This window comes from Heloderma suspectum, chromosome 1 (genome assembly GCF_057233095.1).
Source record: "Heloderma suspectum isolate Gila_16-S chromosome 1, 16-S_ref, whole genome shotgun sequence".
Lineage (NCBI taxonomy): Eukaryota > Metazoa > Chordata > Lepidosauria > Squamata > Helodermatidae > Heloderma > Heloderma suspectum.
In genome coordinates, this window is record NC_139458.1 from 264,977,129 (window position 1) to 264,995,968 (window position 18,840).

Below are 18,840 nucleotides of genomic sequence, written 5' to 3' on the forward strand. Positions count from 1 at the left end.
GCCGGTCTTCCAACCGGCTGCCGCCGCTGCCATTTCCAAGTTAAAAAAAAAAAAGAGTGATAGGCTACGTAAAGATTTACATAGCCTATCATGGCTAGATTTTTAAAAAATACTGTGGTAGGCTACGTAAATGTTTACATAGCCTATCACGGCTGAGTAAAAAAAAAACCGCATGTACGCAAATGGCGGCACCCATGGGCGCTGCCATTTGCGTTCCTTATTTTGGCACATCTAGTCTACGTAAACATTTACGTAGATTACGGCGAAAATAAGGGGAACACAAATAGCGTAGCGTCTACGCTATTTGCGTTCCCCTTATTTTCGCCATAGTATACATAAATGTTTATGTAGACTACACGTGCCAAAATTAGGAATGCAAATGGCAGCGCCCATGGCCATTTGCAGACCCGGCCGGCCAGGATTCGCGGTGGGAGGGATGGGGCGCCTCCCCCCCGGCCAGAATTTCAGGGGAAGGGACGGAGCACCTCCCCCCACCGCGAATCAAATTTCGTAAAAGGTAAGTGACTTCTGTACATCCCTAATTTCTTGACTGAAATAATGCCATTTGCGTTCCTTATTTTGGCCCGTCTTAGTCTACGTAAATATTTACATAGACTAAGACAGCGAAAATAAGGGGAACACAAATAGCGTAGCGGATGCTATTTGCGTTCCCCCTTATTTTTGCCATCTTAGTCTATGTAAATATTTACGTAGACTAAGACGGGCCAAAATAAGGAACGCAAGTGGTGGCGGCCATAGCCGCTAGGGATGGCGGAGAATTTCTCCCCGAAACTTCGGGGGGCTGAGCGCCAACGTGTTCGGCCCCCCGAACAAGTTTCGGGGAGAAATCCTCCGCACCCCCTGCACCCCGCACTCCCCCCGGGACGGGACTTACCTTCACCGAATGTCCCTCCTGGTGGCTGGTCCGGCCGGCGGTTCGGCAGGTGTTCAAGCTGCCGCCGCCGCCATTGCAATGAAAGAAAAAAAAAACGCCCCCTGATAGGCTACGTGACGATTCACGTAGCCTATCCCGGCTAGATTTGCAAAGTCAGCCGTGATAGGCTACGTGAATCGTCACGTAGCCTATCACGGGTGACTTTAAAAAAAAAAAAAAGTGTGTACGGATAATGGCGGCCCCCATAGGGAGCCGCCATTCCCGTTCCTTATTTGGTCGCTGTAATCTACGTAAAGATTTACGTAGACTACGGAGAAAATAAGGGCAACGCAAATAGCGTTGCCCTTATTTTTGCCGTAGTCTACGTAAATCTTTACGTAGACTACAGGGACCAAATAAGGAACGCGAATGGCAGCTCCATATGGGGGCCGCCATTTGCGTACGCGCTTTTTTTTTTCAAAGTCACCCGTGATAGGCTACGTGAAGATTAACGTAGCCTATCACGGCTGACATTGCAGATCTAGCCGTGATAGGCTACGTTAATCGTTACGTAGCCTATCACAGGGGCGTATGTTTTTTTTTTCTTTTGAAGTTCGCGGCCGGGGAGACGGGGCGCTTCTCCCCGGCTTGAATTTCGGCCGGACGAGGTGGGAAGCCTCCCCCCCGGCCTGAATTTCGGCCGGGCGAGGAGGGAAGCCTCCACCCCCGGCCTGAACTTCGGGGGGAGCAGCGAAGCGCCTCCCCCCCACCGCGAAGCAAGCTGCGAGACCAGGTAAGTGACTTTCGTGCATCCCTAAAATCTTTACGTAGCCTATCACGTCTTTTTTTTTTTTAACACTGGAAATGGCAGCGGCGGCGGCCTGTCAGAAGACCAGCCACCGCAGACGCTGCCTGGACGATCCGCCCCAGGTAAGTCTCATCCTGGGGGGGATCCGCGGGGGGGCAGGCTGTTCCACCACGGAGTTCGGGGAGCTGAATATACTGGCATTCGGCCTCACTGAGATCCATGGCGGAATTCTCTGCCTTCCCTAACTCCTTATCCGATCAATTTTATCTGCAATGTGCCTTGCCAAGGCCTCACAGGAGGCCTCACAACAAACACAGCCTTTTCCAGAGTCCACAAGCAACATAGACAAACAAACACAGTAATGGCAGGGGAGGGGAGAGTGTAGCAAAAGCAAGCAAGGAAAAGCTATGCTAGTTTGAAAAAATATGGAAAGAAGAGATTAATCTAATCAAATACAAATAACAAATGAGTCGGAAGTAGAAAGAAAAAGGAGAAGGTGGCTGGAAGAGGTGCTGCAAAAGACATCGTCCCAATGGGGAGGATGATCAAGGAATGAGGGAAGGGAATGCTCCCAGTACAACCAAGCTGTTTCCTTTTAATTTAAATTAAATTGAAGGAACAACTCCTAGAAAAGCAGGTTCACGCACATGCACAAGTGATCATCTACCTACAGAGGATTATACCTCTAATATTGCACTTATTTAGCTTTCCCAGCTCCAAACTCCATATTTGAATATGTGCATTTTTAAAACTTCCTGTTTTTCCTAGAAAGCAAAGGCGCGAAAATGGCGGTGTTAACCAAATGAGTTCACGGTGAGTACTTGGGAGAGTGAGCGGGCACAAGCAGGGGGCAAGCAAGGACAGCGTCTTGGCGCACGCAGTTCGGGGGTCACGAGCAGGGTTTGCTTGACAAAATCCTGAGCCCTGAACTGCACTCGCAACATCCCTAATTTTGACAGTGCCCAGAGTTTATTACTTACTTGGGAATACTTATCCTAGAGATATATCTCAAATGATTAGATTAAATTTAAACAAGTTGATTAATGATATTTCACGAGATATAGAAAGATGGGCATCTTTAAAGTTGACTTTAAAGGGTAAGGTGAATACACTTAAGATTAATACCATACCTTGAATTATTTATGTTATATGTGGGATCACTATACCTATACCTGGCAAATATTTCCAAAAACATAATGCTTTGTTTCGTAAATTCTTTTGGGGTTCCTTTCCACCAAGAATATCTTTGAAAAGGATGCAACTTCCAATGAATGAAGGTGAGTTCAGTTTTCAAGATCTAGCTATGTACCATCAGGCCTATTTGCTGACCTCTACTAAATTTTGGTCTTTTCCACTCAGATTAGATTTTCCACCTTGGGGAAAACTTTTGGAAACAGTGTTGGAATCTTCTTGTCTGGAGCCTCTCTTTAAATGGATGGCTTTAGGTTCTTGTAGGGGTGTATGGAACTCACCTTTCCGAGTCCGCCGGGCGTCCGTGGGGGGGGAGGTGATCTGTCCCTCCCCACAGAATCCTCCCCGGCTGGCTTCGCTCTGCAGCAAGTCCATGGAACTGCCAGCCGGGGCCACCCGCAGCCGGACTTCCATCCTCTGCCGGACTGCGGCTGCAAATGGTGTCCGGTGTAGGGGATGCCATTTGCATCCCTGCTCTTGGCCATGATTGCCTACGTAAATATTTACGTAGCCAATCACGGCCAAGGGCAAGTACGTAAATGGCATCCCCTATGCCGGACACCATTTTGTTCCACAGCCCGGCAGCAGATGGCTGTGGAACAAAGCCAACGACCCATACCAGCCACCACCAGGTACGTTCTGTCCCAGGAGGATTTTGGGGGGTTGGCGGGGGGGTAGTCCATTCTGCCATGGACTCCGGGGGGGCGGATTCTTTAGAACTCCTCATTAGGACTCCTTATTGGAGTCCATGACAGATTTCTCTCCCATCCCTAGGTTCTCAGCATATTAAGGCAGACAGAGCTTTTCCCACAATTTTGGCAGTTATAGAAGTATGGCATATAATGTCACACCAATTACAGTTTGACCCATTTTCCCATGTTAAATTGACTTTATGGGGAAATACAGATTTTAGAATTGGAAAGAAAATGTTCTTATGGCAGACCTGGGCAGAGAAAATTATCTTTACCCTGGATCAATTAGTGGGTGTTGATGATGGGTTTTTGTTATTTTCAACTTTGTAAGATCAATTTGATTTGCCTGCTACAGCAGAATGGTAGTACTTGCAATTGAAACCTTTGTTGGTATCTAGATTCAGTCCTGCTGCTTTTACTGCTTCAGAGTCTCCTTCACTACTGGAAATACGTATTGAAGCTGATCATATATATCATCCTATGATTCATGTTTATAAATATTCATTATCAATGAATAAATATGATACAAGTGGTTTACAGCAGGAAGGTTACAAAGTTACACCTTATCCAGGAAAAACATTTGTTTCGGGTCTATTGGATGCCACAATGTCTTTTTAATAAAGGCTTGTGAAATTTGGCTAATTGTTGGTGGTGTAATGCAGTCAATGCTTCTCTTATTCATATGCTTTGGAAATGCCCCCGTGGTTGCCTCCTTTTGGGAGGAAGTTATTATACAGATAAATTTTGCATTGGAAAGCTCTTCCATATTTACTGATGTAAATGTTCTTTTAAATTATTTACCTGCTTCTTGGAATACACAGTCAGCATAAATGTATCTTTCACGCCCTTTGGTTTGCTAAAAGACTGATACTACGATATTGGAAGGTTAAAAGCTCTCCGCCTATAATGCAATGGATTGATGACTTAACAACGCTAGCAGCATTTGAAAGAGTGGTATATAGGTGTAACTTGCAATTGGACTTATATGTGGATATCTGATCTGTTTTTACTGAGGTGTATGTGTAACCTATTTTTTCCTCTTTTTTTTTCTTTCTAGATAGGGATGGCGGAGAATTTCTCCCCGAAACTTCGGGGGGCCGAGCGCCAACGCGTTCGGCCCCCCGAACAAGTTTCGGAGAGAAATCCTCCGCACCCCCCCCGCCCACCGCAACCCCCCCCCCCCCCCGGGACGGGACTTACCTTTTGCGAATGTCCCTCCCGGTGGCTGGTCCGGCCGGCGATTCGGCGGGTGTTCGAGCGAGGCGGGAGTGGCAGCCGGTATTTCGACCGGCTGCCGCCACCGCCATTGTAATGAAAGAAAAAAAAAAATGCCCCCTGATAGGCTATGTGATGATTCACGTAGCCTATCACGGCTAGATTTGCAAAGTCAGCCGTGATAGGCTACGTCAATCGTCACATAGCCTATCACGGGTGACTTTAAAAAAAAAAAAGAGTATATGGATAATGGCGGCCCCCATAGGGAGCCGCCATTACCGTTCCTTATTTGGTGGCTGTAGTCTACGTAAATGTTTACGTAGACTACGGCGAAAATAAGGGCAACGCTATTTGCGTTTCCCTTATTTTCGTTGTAGTCTACGTAAACATTTACGTAGACTACAGCCACTAAATAAGGAACGCGAATGGCGGCTCCCTATGGGGGCTGCCATTCGCATACGCGCTTTTTTTTTTTTTTTAAACTCACCCGTGATCGGCTACGTGACGATTCACGTAGCCTATCACGGCTGACTTTGCAGATCTAGCCGTGATAGGCTACGTGAATTGTCACGTAGCCTATCAGGGGGCGTTTTTTGTTTTTTTTTTTACTTTCGCGTTCGTGGCCGGGCAAGGCGAGGCGCCTCCTCCCCGGCCTGAATTTCAGCCGGGCGAGGCGGGAAGCCTCCCCCCTGGCCTGAATTTCAGCCAGGCAAGGCGCGAAGCCTCCCCCCCCAGCCTGAACTTCGCGAGGGGAGCAGCGAAGCGCTCCCCCCCACCGCGAACGGCCTTCGAGGACAGGTAAGTGACTTTCGTCCACCCCTATTTCTAGAATGTTGTAATATTTGAAACTGAAGGTTTTAGAATATGTTGTTTTTTGTGTGTTTTCAGCTTTGTTATGTTTTCTGTTTGTTTTGTCTTGTTAAAATTCACAATAAAAAATTGATTAAACTACAAGCAAGGGGAGGGGGGCAACTAACCATAAACCTAACAGAAGAAAAAGAAGATTTTAATTTTTATTATTTTTTAGGGAAAAGAGATCAAAAATAGAAGGGACAGAATACAGGAATTGAGAAGGGAAAGTGGAGGGGAGCCAAGAACAAGGAAAGGAATGTTCTCTCTCTCTCTCTCTCTCTCGCTCTATATATATATATATATATATATATATATATAATATATAACTAGGGATGTCAGAGAATTCTGTCATGGATCTTGGGGAGGCCAAATGCCAGCGCATTGGGCCCCCGAAATCGGTGGCGGAACGGTCTGCCATCCCCCGCCCCCCCAGGATGAGACTTACCTTGGGCGGATCTTCCTAGCGGCAGAGGCTCCGGTGGCGGTTCCAGGGCAGCCGGTCTTCCAACCGGCTGCCGCCACTGCCATTTCCAGTTAAAAAAAAAAAAAATGATAGGCTACATAAAGATTTACGTAGCCTATCACGGCTAGATTTTTAAAAAACACCATGATAGGCTACGTAAATGTTTATGTAGCCTATCATGGCTGATTTAAAAGAAAAAAACGCGCGTACGCAAATGGCGGCGCCCATGGGCGCCGCCATTTGCGTTTCTTATTTTGGCACATCTTAGTCTACATAAACATTTACATAGACTAAGACGGCAAAAATAAGGGGAACGCAAATAGCGTAGATGGGCGCCGCCATTTGCGTACGTGCGTTGTTGTTGTTTTTTAATCAGCTGTGATAGGCTACGTAAACATTTATGTAGCCTATCATGGCTGACTGCAGGGACGCAAATGGCGGCGGCTACAGCCGCTGCCATTTGCGTCCCTGCTAGCCAGTGGCTGGATGTCTGGCCACTTGCAGAGGAAGCCGGCGGCTCCACAGAATCCCTGTGGAGCGGAGCCAGCCGGCCAGGGTTCAGGGGGGAGGGACGGAGAGCCTCCCCCCCTGGCCAGAATTTCAGGGGGAGGGACGGAGCGCCTTCCCCCCACCACGAATGTCACCCTTCAAAAAGGTAAGTGACTTTCGTACATCCCTAATATACACACACATACAATCAAAGTAAGGGCAAACCAGTGGTTGAGAGAGAATTGAAAAGGTGAGTGTGGCAGGGGATATAAGCAACTACAGTGAAATTTTCTGGATTTTTAAATGAACAAACAAGAAGAATGAATGGTAAACCTATTAAAGAAGGGTGGGGTGAGGTGGGGAGAGACTAACATAGCTGTCATAGCACACACTTTCTTCTTGGCTTCATTCTGCCAAAGGAGAGTGGGAAGGGTTAATCTCCTTCCCACTTTCCTTCAGCAGGATGGCAGCTCCTCCAGTGCCATGGCTGCCTCTGCCATGCCTGTCAGAGACTGGTGCAGTTGCTCTCAGTGGCTGCAGCTGAGGCAGGATAGGACTGGAGTGGAGAAAGAAATGCCATGGAGCTTCCCTCTTGGCTCCTGTCCCATCCTGCTGCCACTGCCGCCGCCACCACCATCACTGCACACAATGGCAGCTCATCAGGGCAGCAGGAGGCTGCTCAATTATCAGGGGGCTCGTGCACCCCAGTGGATAGTCTTGTACCCCCACACACTTTGGAGACCACTACTCTAGCCAAATAAAGTTCAGACAGTCCTCTCCTCTTCAGTAACACCACCTCTCTCACAATGAGCAAACGGAGGCTGACTCACAGCAAATCTCCATCCCTCCTCCTCCGCTGCCCCCTTTCCCCTTCCCCCCTCCCTCCTCATCTTCTGCCCCTCCCGGTGGCTGGATCTCTCTCAAATTGATACACTTGGTGCCTCTGCCTCCTCTTCCCTTCCCCCTCCCTCCTCCTCCTCTCCCTCCACATGATCTTTCAGAAGTTGATACATTTTGGGGACAGACTGTCTGGGCTGCTCGGAAGGCATAAGAAGAGCTACTAATCTCTGAGGTGAACGAGGCACCTCATCAATGAGCCACTTCACTTTGGGGCACCTCGTTGCTATTCTGATCTGCTTCTGATTGTGATGAGGCACCTCCATATCACCCCGCTTTGCCTCATTATTCAGGCTTTGGACTGAAGTGGTGCATAGCCCTACCTATAATGAAGCCCAAGGCAAATCCAACAGGTATGGCTGAGGCAGCAAAACAAACAGGGCTAGATATCTGTATTCAAACAGTCCCAGAGTATCATGAGAAGACATGGGGAAGAGGCTTTTACCACACTTCCAGTCAGTGGAGGCTAGGGATGTCAGAGAATTCCACATCAGATCTTGGTGAGGCCGAATGCCAGTCCATTCGGCCCCTGAACTCCGTGGCGGAATGGCCTGCCACCCCCCGCGGATCCCCCCCTGGGACAAGAGTTACCTGGGGTGGATGTTCTGGATGGCGGCAGCTCCAGCAGCGGCTTCGGCGGCGGCGGCAGTGGCTGGTCTTCCGAACGGCTGCCGCCGCCGCCATTTGCAGTCTGTGTTTTTTTTTTTCTTCCCCATTCGTGATAGGCTACATAAAGACTTACGTAGCCTATCATGTCTGGGTTTTTTTAAAAAAAAAAACCCCTACGCAAACGGTGGCAGCTACAGCCGCTGCCATTTGCGTTCCTTCTTTTTGGCCGTCTTAGTCTACATAAATATTTATGTAGACTAAGACGGCGAAAATAAAGGGGAATGCAAATAGCGCCCGCTACACTATTTGCGTTCCTCCTTATTTTCACCATCTTAGTCTATGTAAATATTTACGTAGACTAAGATGGCCAAAAATAAGGAACGCAGATGGCGGCGGCCATAGCCACCGCCATTTGCATAGGCTTTTTTTTTTTTTCACCCAGACGTGATAGGCTACATAAGTCTTTACGTAGCCTATCACAGCTGAATACAGGGACACAAACAGCGGCGGCAACGGCAGCCACCATTTGCATCCCCGCTAGCCAGCGGTCGGATGTCCGGCTGCTGGCGGAGCCAGCTGGTGGCTCCGCGGAATCCCCGCGGAGTGGAGCCAGCCGGCCAGGATTCCAGGGGGAGGGACAGAGTGCCTCCACCCCCAGCGGAACCCAGCAGAGCCAGGTAAGCGGGGTTTCGTACACCCCTAGTGGAGGCTGGTGGCTCCAATTGTGGTGAGCTAAAATCACCTCGGAGTTTTAGTCAGAACTAGTCAGGATGATAAAGGAGCTATCCAAAGTGCTTAACCCTATCCCCAAATAGGTTCAGCACTTTGGCTAGCTCCTTTAGAGTTCTTGCTGGTTCTGACTGAAACCCAAAGTGGATTCACAGGCCCACTGAAATCAGAGCCACCAGCCTCCACTGATGCCAGGTATTATGCATTGGACCTTAATTTTAATTTATTTCAGCAGGAGCTTTCATAATCAAGAGCTTACTTCATCAGATACCTTGTGTTTTTTTAATTCTCCATCTGATGTCTAATACCATCACTCCAATGTACTTCCAGTCCAATCTTAAAATTTTATAGGGGTGGCGGAGAATTTCTCCCCGAAACTTCGGGGGGCCGAGCGCCAACGTGTTCGGCCCCCTGAACAAGTTTCGGGGAGAAATCCTCCGCACCCCACCCGCCCCCCGCACCCCCCCCGGGACGGGACGTACCTTCACCGAATGTCCCTCCTGGTGGCTGGTCCGGCCGGCGGTTCGGCGGGTGTTCGATCGAGGCGGGAGCGGCAGCCGGTCTTTCGACCGGCTGCCGCCGCTGCTGCCATTGCAATGAAAGAAAGAAAAAACCGCCCCCTGATAGGCTACGTGACGATTCACGTAGCCTATCACGGCTAGATTTGCAAAGTCAGCCGTGATAGGCTACGTGAATCATCACGTAGCCTATCACCGGTGACTTAAAAAAAAAAAAAGTGTGTACGGATAATGGTGGCCCCCATAGGGAGCCGCCATTCCCGTTCCTTATTTGGTCGCTGTAGTCTACGTAAATGTTTACGTAGACTACGGCGAAAATAAGGGCAACGCAAATAGCTTTGCAAATCTAGCCGTGATAGGCTACATGAATCGTCACGTAGCCTATCAGGGGGCGGGGTTTTTTTTTTAGTGTTGCCCTTATTTTCGCCGTAGTCTACGTAAACATTTACGTAGACTACAGCGACCAAATAAGGAACGGGAATGGCGGCTCCCTATGGGGGCCACCATTATCCGTACACACTTTTTTTTTTTTTTTAAGTCACCCGTGATAGGCTACGTGACAATTCACGTAGCCTATCATGGCTGACTTTGCAGATCTAGCCGTGATAGGCTACGTGAATCGTCACGTAGCCTATCAGGGGGCGTTCTTTTTTTTTTTTTTTAAACCTTCGCGTTCGCGGCCGGGCGAGGCGGGAAGCCTCCTCCCCGGCCTGAATTTCGGCCGGGGCGAGGCGGGAAGCCTCCCCCCGGCCTGAATTTTGGCCAGGCTGAGGCGGGAAGCCTCCCCCCCCAGCCTGAACTTCGCGGGGGGACCAGCGAAGCGCCTCCCCCCCACCGCGAACGTCCTTCGAGGACAGGTAAGTGACTTCCGTCCACCCCTACAATTTTATCTGCTGTGTCAATGCAAACACTGTCATAAGCCACAACTGTTACAGTGCATTATGCAAAGAAAGCACCACAGGAATTACAATATGCAGACATATTAAACCACAGTGAGAAAAGTAGTGACCATAGAAAACTCCAATTAACAAGAAAGAAATATTTCATATGGCTGTAACTATGGCGTTGAGTCATATTTTACAATTCATCAACTTACCATCACACTGCAAACATCCCATAAGGATCCAAATTGAACTCTACTTCCAATCTGGGAGCTGAAAATGGGGATCTAATATCCATTTTGTGTTGCAGGACTGCAAACCCAATCCAAGTAGGGATGTCAGAGAATTCCACGACAGATCTCGGTGAGGCCAAATGCCAGTGCATTCGGCCCTCCGAAATCCATCGCAGAATGAAGCCCCTGCCCCCCCAACCCACAAAAGGCACATGGGATGAAGTCTCCACCACCCCCACCCCACGAAAGGCACATAGCACTTACCTGCTCCCATCTGCGCTGCTTTGCGAATGGCGACTGTCCTGCGGCTGCCATTCGCTTCCTCCTCTTCAAGCCATGATAGGCTAGGTAAATACCTACGTAGTCTATCACAGCTAATGCGGGGACGCCATTTGCATCCCTGCAGAGGCCGTGATAGGCTACATAAGTATTTACGTAGCCTATCACGGCGGGGGGGGGGGAAAACCCAGCATACGCAAATGGCAGCAGCTACCGCCATTTGCGTACGCTGGGGTTTTTTGCCCCCTGCCGTGATAGGCTACGTAAGTATTTATGTAGTCTATCACGGCTCAATACAGGGATGCAAATGGCGGCGGCTACAACAGCCGCCATTTGCATCCCTGCGGGGCTGCCCAGTGGCCGGATGTCCGGCTGCGGGCGGCTGGAGCCGGCCAGCGGCTCCGTGGCTTGGCCGCAGAGCGAAGCTGGCTGGGCAGGATTCCGGGGGGAGGGACGGAGCGCCTTCCCCCCACCGCAGATGCCCCTGCGCGGAGCCAGGTAAGGGATTTGTACATCCCTAAATCCAAGTATGCTGGGATTTGAAAGCAGAAATGGAGCAATAGATACTCAAATCCTAAAACTAGGAAATGAGGGTTGGAATAGCCATGCCTTTCATATTAAAGATGACACATCAAACCATGGAAACAGTCTCTTTTGGAGAGGCAGACACATTCAAGCATGCACTCATTTCATTTCTCATGCTCCTCAATATGAAGAAAACATTGTGGCGAAGTCAACTTATCACTTAGGGGACCATATGGCATTGCCTGCCATGGTGTTGTGGGGAGAGGGAGAATCAGACTATATCAGAGAATATCTAAAATAAACCTGACCTTTTTTCTGTCTGTCTGTCTGTCTGTCTGTCTCTCTCTCTCTCTCTCTCTCTTTCTTTCTTTCTTTCTTTCTTTCTTTCTTTTTACCTTTATCTCTTGCTGAACTCCTGACTAGGAAAGAAGATAGCTGTTGAAAGGATATCAGTGATTAGTCTCTTGACCTTTCCACTACTAGCTTTTGTCAAGTGAAACTTACCAGTGATAATAAGTATAAACCTTTATTTTATGAGATGACTGGCAGAGAGAGAGAGAGAGAGAGAGAGAGCAAAATCTATCAAAAGAATAATCTGCTTTCAAAGGCTGGATTTAGTAGGCTCAATATGGCAAAATTAATTCAGGCAGCATTACAGCAAGCTCTGTAAACATCAAACGTGTTTCCTGATGAACACATTTAGTAATCAGCAAGGTTTATGTATACAGTAGCATTTGAAATGGAGAGGTTGACAAAGAATTCTAAAAAAGGTGGGGGGAGAAAAGGCAGATGGCTGAGTTTTGATTTGTGTATCCAAGAAATGCATGTTCAGTGCAGGAAGAAGCGCTTGGCGATGAGGTAAGCAAATTGCAAGATCATCAGAAGTGTTTCTGTGGTTTTTGTCCAAGTCCTAGACACTAATTGTAGCTCAGGTACAGGTGTGCAAAAGCTCCCCCCACCCTCCCAAGGCTGTTTTTTAATGCTCCTGGGAATATTGCACTGCAGTCCCTAAGCTCCTAGCACAGAGCACTGTTCAGGGACATTCCACAATTCAGGGAGCAAAGGAGCTGGACTATCTCCTCAGCTTGTATGACCAAGCCTGGGGAAAATCCCTGGCCTGATTGAGATGAAACCTACATATAATCCCTTTATATACTCTCTGTAAACCCTCCTCCCAGCCCACGTCACAGTAAATGGAGCTGGGACAGGGCTTGGGCAGGGCTCTTTCCAGTCACGTGGATGAAAGGGAGGGCTTATGAAGAGGACATCATTCTGGTAGGGATCTTCCTTCAGTTTAGTCAGACAAGTTCCCAATGCTCCCTGACCTGGGCAACGTGGCCTAGGTCAGGGATTGCCAGTTCCTTGGAGCCTGAAAAAAACCCAGCCTTTGGGGGATTTTGCACAGGTCTCTCCAGGCTGTGACTGGAGTCCTGAGTTCAGATGTATTAATTATGTGTGCTAGATGCCTATAAAACAAGATTCCTAGGCACCCTACAAAATCAATAAAGTGTAACGGTAGTACAATAAAAAAAATCCAAGCATCTATCTTAAAAGATCCAAACAAGCATATAAAACAAAATGACACAGTGAAATACAATACAAACCACAGCAGCTAAAAGCAGCCTATAAATAGAGGAGTTAAAACCACCAGCAGTGCCATAGGGACTCAAATAGCAAGATCTTAAAAGGTCTGGAAAAGCAAAAGAGATCTTAGCCTGCTGCTGAAAGAAAAGCAATGTAGATGCCAGGTGAGCTTCCCTTGGGAGAGCCTTCCAGAACCAGGGAGCACCACCAACAAAGGCCCTCTTTCTTGTGGCCACCCTCCAAACTTCAGATTGAGGGGGACACTTGGAGGAAGGCCGCTGTAGATGTATTTCTTTATTAAAAATATTTTTAGACTGCTCTTTATCCTTGGATGCCAGGGTGATATACAATGAGTATGACCACAAATAGTCATAGGAACATGGGAAGCTGCCTTATATGAAGTCAGACCCTTGGTCCATGTAGCCCAGTATTCTCAGTGCTGACTGACAGTGGCTCTCCAGGGTTTCAAGTAGGCATTGCTTCCAGCCCTACCTGGAGATGCTGGGGATCAAACCTAGGACCTTCTGCATGCAAAGCAGGTGTTCTACCACTTATCTATGTCTTCTCCCCTTAATATTTGTGTCATATTTGTGACCTGAAGGCACAGGTAGGTACATACAGGAGGAGATGTTCTATCATGTACTGACATCATGAGTAGAGGTGTGTGAATCCACCCCAACCAAGGTTCTCTGGGTGCCCACTGAAGCACCACACCTGCTCCCCCGCCCCCCCCCCGGACCTGCGCTTGAGCCCCCAGGAGCTTGGCAAGTTCCCCACACTCACCCCAGGCCCATCCAGCAAGCACCTGCCATTTTGCTGCCTTTTTTTAATGAAAAAGGGGAGCTTAAAAATGCACACATTTAAATATGTGCAGTTTCTTTTAGCTTCTTTCGTAAAATAAACAAGTCAGCAAAATGGCTGTTGCTCACTGAATGGGGCCCAAGTGAGTGTAGGGAGTGTCCAGGAGGATGCTCATGATGGGGCACCTCCTCCTCTTCCTCCTGCCTGGTCAGCTGTCAAGGACAGCCAACCGGGTAGCAGAAGGAGGAGGCAAGGGGCACACCCCAGCCACTAGCCATCTGGTGCTCATGAGAAGGAGATGGCTAGTGGATGGGGCACCACCTCATCTTCCTCCTGCCTTGTCAGCTGTCAAGGGGCAGCAGCCAAGTCCAAGCAGCTCCTGGCTGCTTGCCGAGCTCCAGAGCACTCTTCAGCCAGGCCCGTCCATGCCTTGGAGTTGGCGAGCGGGGGCCAGGCATGGGGGATTTTGCCATCTTATCCCTAGTCATAAGCATTATAGACCTTTATAGGCCAAGCTCAGCACTTTGAACTGGAATTGGAAATGAATCCAAGAAAAGACTGGATGTTCAAACTCGGAAATCATAAGGTCAATGGGTGGATGTCATCCTTGATGAAAACAGAACTAGAAATGCTTTTTTGGATCAGCTCTAAATGATACCCAAGCATCAGCTACCATTGCGTGAAGGAGAAATAGCAACAAGTAACACAGGATGGATGGACTAGTTGAGCAATGGAAGAGAAGTTCCCAGCACCACTTTCCTGGACTCCCCCCCCGCCCGCTTCTTCCCAACTTCTGTATAGTTAGCGTCTTCTCCTCATTGTAACAGATCACTGTTTTCTATTCTGTGCTTGACTAGAGTTTTCCCGAAAGAGAACTTGAGGGCCATTGGAAGCAAAGTTGATGACTTCCAGAGGTGACACTTCTCTGTTACAGTCATTATTGAACCAACTACAGTGCATGATGCAACAGGTCACCCTGACAGCAAAACTATTGTGGATGAGATGAATAATCAAGGTCATAAAGACTTGTGAGCATTTAATAGCTCATTATATTTTTTGCAAAAACAAGAGGGTATTCCTAGGGAGTTCGGCTAGGTTAATGATGTGGTGCCTCTGTCCATTTGATTAGCTCCTTGATGTTGCACACCAGCTTCACATTCCACAATATGCCCACATAGTTATATGATTGATCTCTGTAAACAAAGATTTCTGCTGTCGTTGATGACGATATTATTAAGAATTACTTGTGCTATCAACATCTTACGAACATGGAGCTGCTACGTTATATGCAACAAACCTTGGGTCTTTGTGTTCATGTATTTTAAAAACTTATATCCAGCCTTATTTCCAAAAAAGGAACTCAAGGCAGATCATAAAATAAGAATTCTACATAATATGTAAACATAATATATCCCACAACTCATTTCTAATAGTCAAAATCATTTTTAAAATAATGCATTTAACATAATAAACTAAAAAACAACAATAATTTCAGAATAGCAATGAAAAATGGAACAGTACTTTAAAAACATGCACGCGCACACAACCCAAAGATCACCTAAGTGTCCAATCCTATACAAGTCTACTCAGAAGCAAGTCCCATTGAGTTCAGCGGGACTTGCTCCCAGGTAAGTATGTATAGCATTGCAGCCTAAATGGCTTTTGTGTTTGTTTGTTTTTATAGCCAGTTTTTACCAGCCACCAAAACCAGTAGACTGTCAGGGCTTGATGGATCTGAAGAGACAAAGTATTCAACAGGATAGGTGCCACTACAGAAAAATGATAGACATGTGGGCAGGGTATCTGAAGAAGTGTGACAGATGATAAGTGGAGCATGCAGGGAGGAACATATGAAAAAAGGTGGACCTTAAGGTGCCCGGGGGGGGGGGGTGTCTCCATGAGCAACGGATACATGACATCGTGGCCATCTTGCAGCCACTCTGGAGTTTTGCGCTGAAAAACCAGTTCTTCTGAGACTACTTTTAGTCTGGTGGTTTTCCTTAATTCAGCTTGTCTGTGCTTCTGTTGTGGTGTGCACCACCACTTTCCGCATGATAGCCCTGCCCAGGGGTGGGTGTGTCTTTCACCTCAGTGACCCCAGTCAAGGGCCTTTTCCCCAGTGTTTTCCCTGCCTGTGTTTCCCTGCTGTTTCCACCATTTCAGGGCTGGCCATCAAAGTTCTGCATGATCTTATGCTGTGTACTTCACCTTGCCTACCACTAAACTCTGGTGGCCAACCCCGTAAAGTATAGGTGTGCTCCGGGCAGCCTCTAACTTCTTTTAAAAAATTTAAGTGTTAAACCCAACTACTGCTTTTCTCAGAATTACCTCCATCTCCCCACTATCTCTCTAACTCAGTATGTCACTACCTTGCATTTGTCCAGCAATAGCTATATCCCCTAGCTCATTACCTCACTATGCCACTATTTGGGAGCATAGCTATTGCTGGACAAATGTATGATAGTGACCTAGTGACATTGAAAACCCCTTTGTAGGTGTGGGTTGTTAAACTCCTTCCTTTCTGGAAGGGTGATTTCTTTCATGTCTTTATGCCTCTATCATGCATTTGCTCTATCATGCAATTTCACTATCGACCATGCAATTGAACAATGGAGCAATAGAGCACTTGTGTGATAGAGCAAATGCATGATAGAGGCATAGAGACATGAAAGAAATCACCCTTCCAGAAAGGAAGATTAAAAAATCACACCAGCAAAGGGGTTTTTACTGTCACTAGGTCACTACCACACATCTGTCTAGCAACTGCTATGCCCCCTATCTCTCACTAAGTCACTTTTGTGCCTTAGCGCTATTGCACATTAGTGACAAAGTGAGATAGTGGTTTTAGGGAGGGAATAAAAACGAATTGGTGGACTCGGGCATAGCTTGGGGAAGAGGTCTCCTCAGAAGCAACTCCCATTGTGGTCAATGAGGCTAAGCTTCCATTCATCGCTTTACAGGAGTATCAGGGGAAGGAAAAAGGAGAGCCTGGATGGGGGGGAGCAGCCCCTGCCAGTCTGATGACATTTACTCCAATCCCCCCACCCCACCCGGAAGTATGTTATGTAAAGCGGCTTATACTGGAGTGGTGCTCTCACTCGTGGAGCCCTGCGTGGACCAAAGCACACCAAAGTGACAGAGTGTGATTTTATTTTTCCTATTTTTCTTCAAGTTGTCTTTCTAATGTCTCCTCATATCCACTTATATTTCCCTTATATCTTATATTATCGCTTTTATTAATTTCTCTTCTTTCTCAAGGAGATAAGTTATAGAGAGAAGCACAATCTTTACTGACAAAAAAAAAAACTTTACTTGATTTTTGTGAATAAAGATTGCTTCTCTCTATAACTTCTCTCCTTGCTCCTAGAAGATAATCTTGTGGACTTCTGGCACCTGATGTACTCTTATTGTCTTCTGCAACATAACAAATGTGGTATGAAAAGGAACAGAATGCAGAGTTTGACCCTGAACACAAGCCTGAATTGTAAACATCCTGAGATGTAATCTGTATCTGAGTGTTAATTCAGATCACTATGAAATGTAAAAAGGTCAGCATTCTGAACCAGTCCATGTCATGTGAATAGCCCAGATCAGGAAGGGGAGGTGTGAATGGGGAATGAATGGTTTTATTGCAGGAGGGTCAGATGAGGGTGCTCTGGTGTGTGCTGAAGATTGCCAAAGTATCAGTTACAGAAGATAGATGTGGACCAATAAAAGAGGGGTATCTGCAGATGTTCTGATAACAAGTACAGCACTTTATGATTATGGAGAGGTTGGGGCGTCGGAAGGAGGTGCTTGGCTGTCTACAACAAATGTCAGTCATGGGAATTGAGAACATGATTTATTATCAACAAAGAACATACTGAACCCCTCTTTGATCTCATGAGCCCCAACAAGGGAAAAAGAGTATAGAACCCCTGAATCTACCATTGTTCAGGAGGGGCGTGGTTGCATCTGGATCATTCGTATGTGCACATACCAGCAGTACCCTCGATCCACGGGACACGCATTGAGTGCTCTGGCCAAGTACTTGATAACGCTGTGGTGAGCATGTGTTGGGTAAAATTCAGAGAAAGGATTTTACTGTCCAGGACTTAGATATGGGCGCAGCTATCTTTGTTCTGTCATACTCACTGTTTGGTTTGGATATAAGACAGCAGACTTAGGCTTGGGCCTGGCTGACACTGTACCACCGTTGCCTCAGTGGGCCATTTGCAGCGGTTGGATCGATCTGGAGCTGAGCAACAAACAGGGGCTAACTGTATTATTTAGTCATTTAATGCACCTAGGGATGGGGGAGAATTTCTCCCCGAAACTTCGAGGGGCCGAGTGCCAACGCATTCGGTCCTCCGAAGGTTGTTCGGGGAGAAATTCTCCGCCCCCTGCCCCCCCCCGGGATGGGACTTACCTTTCACGAATGTCCCTCCCGGCGGCGGGTCCCAGCGGCGGTTCGGCAGGTCTTCGACAGGGGCGGGGGCGGCAGCCAGTCTTTTGACTGGCTGCCGCCGCCGCCATTACAAGAAAAGTTAAAAAAAAAAAAAAACGCCCCTGTGATAGGCTACGTAACGATTAACGTAGCCTATCACGGCTAGATTTGCAAAGTCAGCCGTGATAGACTATGGTAATCTTCACGTAGCCTATCACGGGTGACTTTAAAAAAAAAAAAAGCGCGTACGGCTAATGGCGGCCCCCATAGGGAGCCGCCATTTGCGTTCCTTATTTGGTCCCTGTAGTCTATGTAAAGATTTACGTAGACTACGGCAAAAATAAGGACAACGCAAATAGTGTTGCCCTTATTTTCGCCGTAGTCTACGTAAAGATTTACGTAGACTACAGGGACCAAATAAGGAACGCGAATGGCAGCTCCCTATGGGGGCCGGCATTTGCGTACGCGCTTTTTTTTTTTTCAAAGTCATCCGTGATAGGCTACGTGATGATTAACGTAGCCTATCACGGCTGACTTCGCAGATCTAGCCATGATAGGCTACCTTAATCGTTACATAGCCTATCACAGGGGCGTTTTTTGTTTTTTGTTTTCTTTTGAAGTTCGCGGCCGGGGAGACGGGGCGCTTCTCCCCGGCCTGAATTTCGGCCGGGCGAGGTGGGAAGCCTCCCCCCCAGCCTGAATTTCGGCTGGGAGAGGAAGGAAGCCTCCCCCCCCGGCCTGAACTTCGGGGGGAGCAGCGAAGCGCCTCCCCCC

The 18,840-nt window shown here is 47.7% G+C and overlaps 1 pseudogene; it reads left to right on the forward strand.

Annotated features, from left to right (window-relative positions):
• LOC146359063 (uncharacterized) overlaps positions 1 to 14,124 on the forward strand; it is a 39,927-nt pseudogene extending 25,803 nt beyond the window's left edge.
• The last annotated feature ends 4,716 nt before the right edge of the window (positions 14,125 to 18,840 follow it).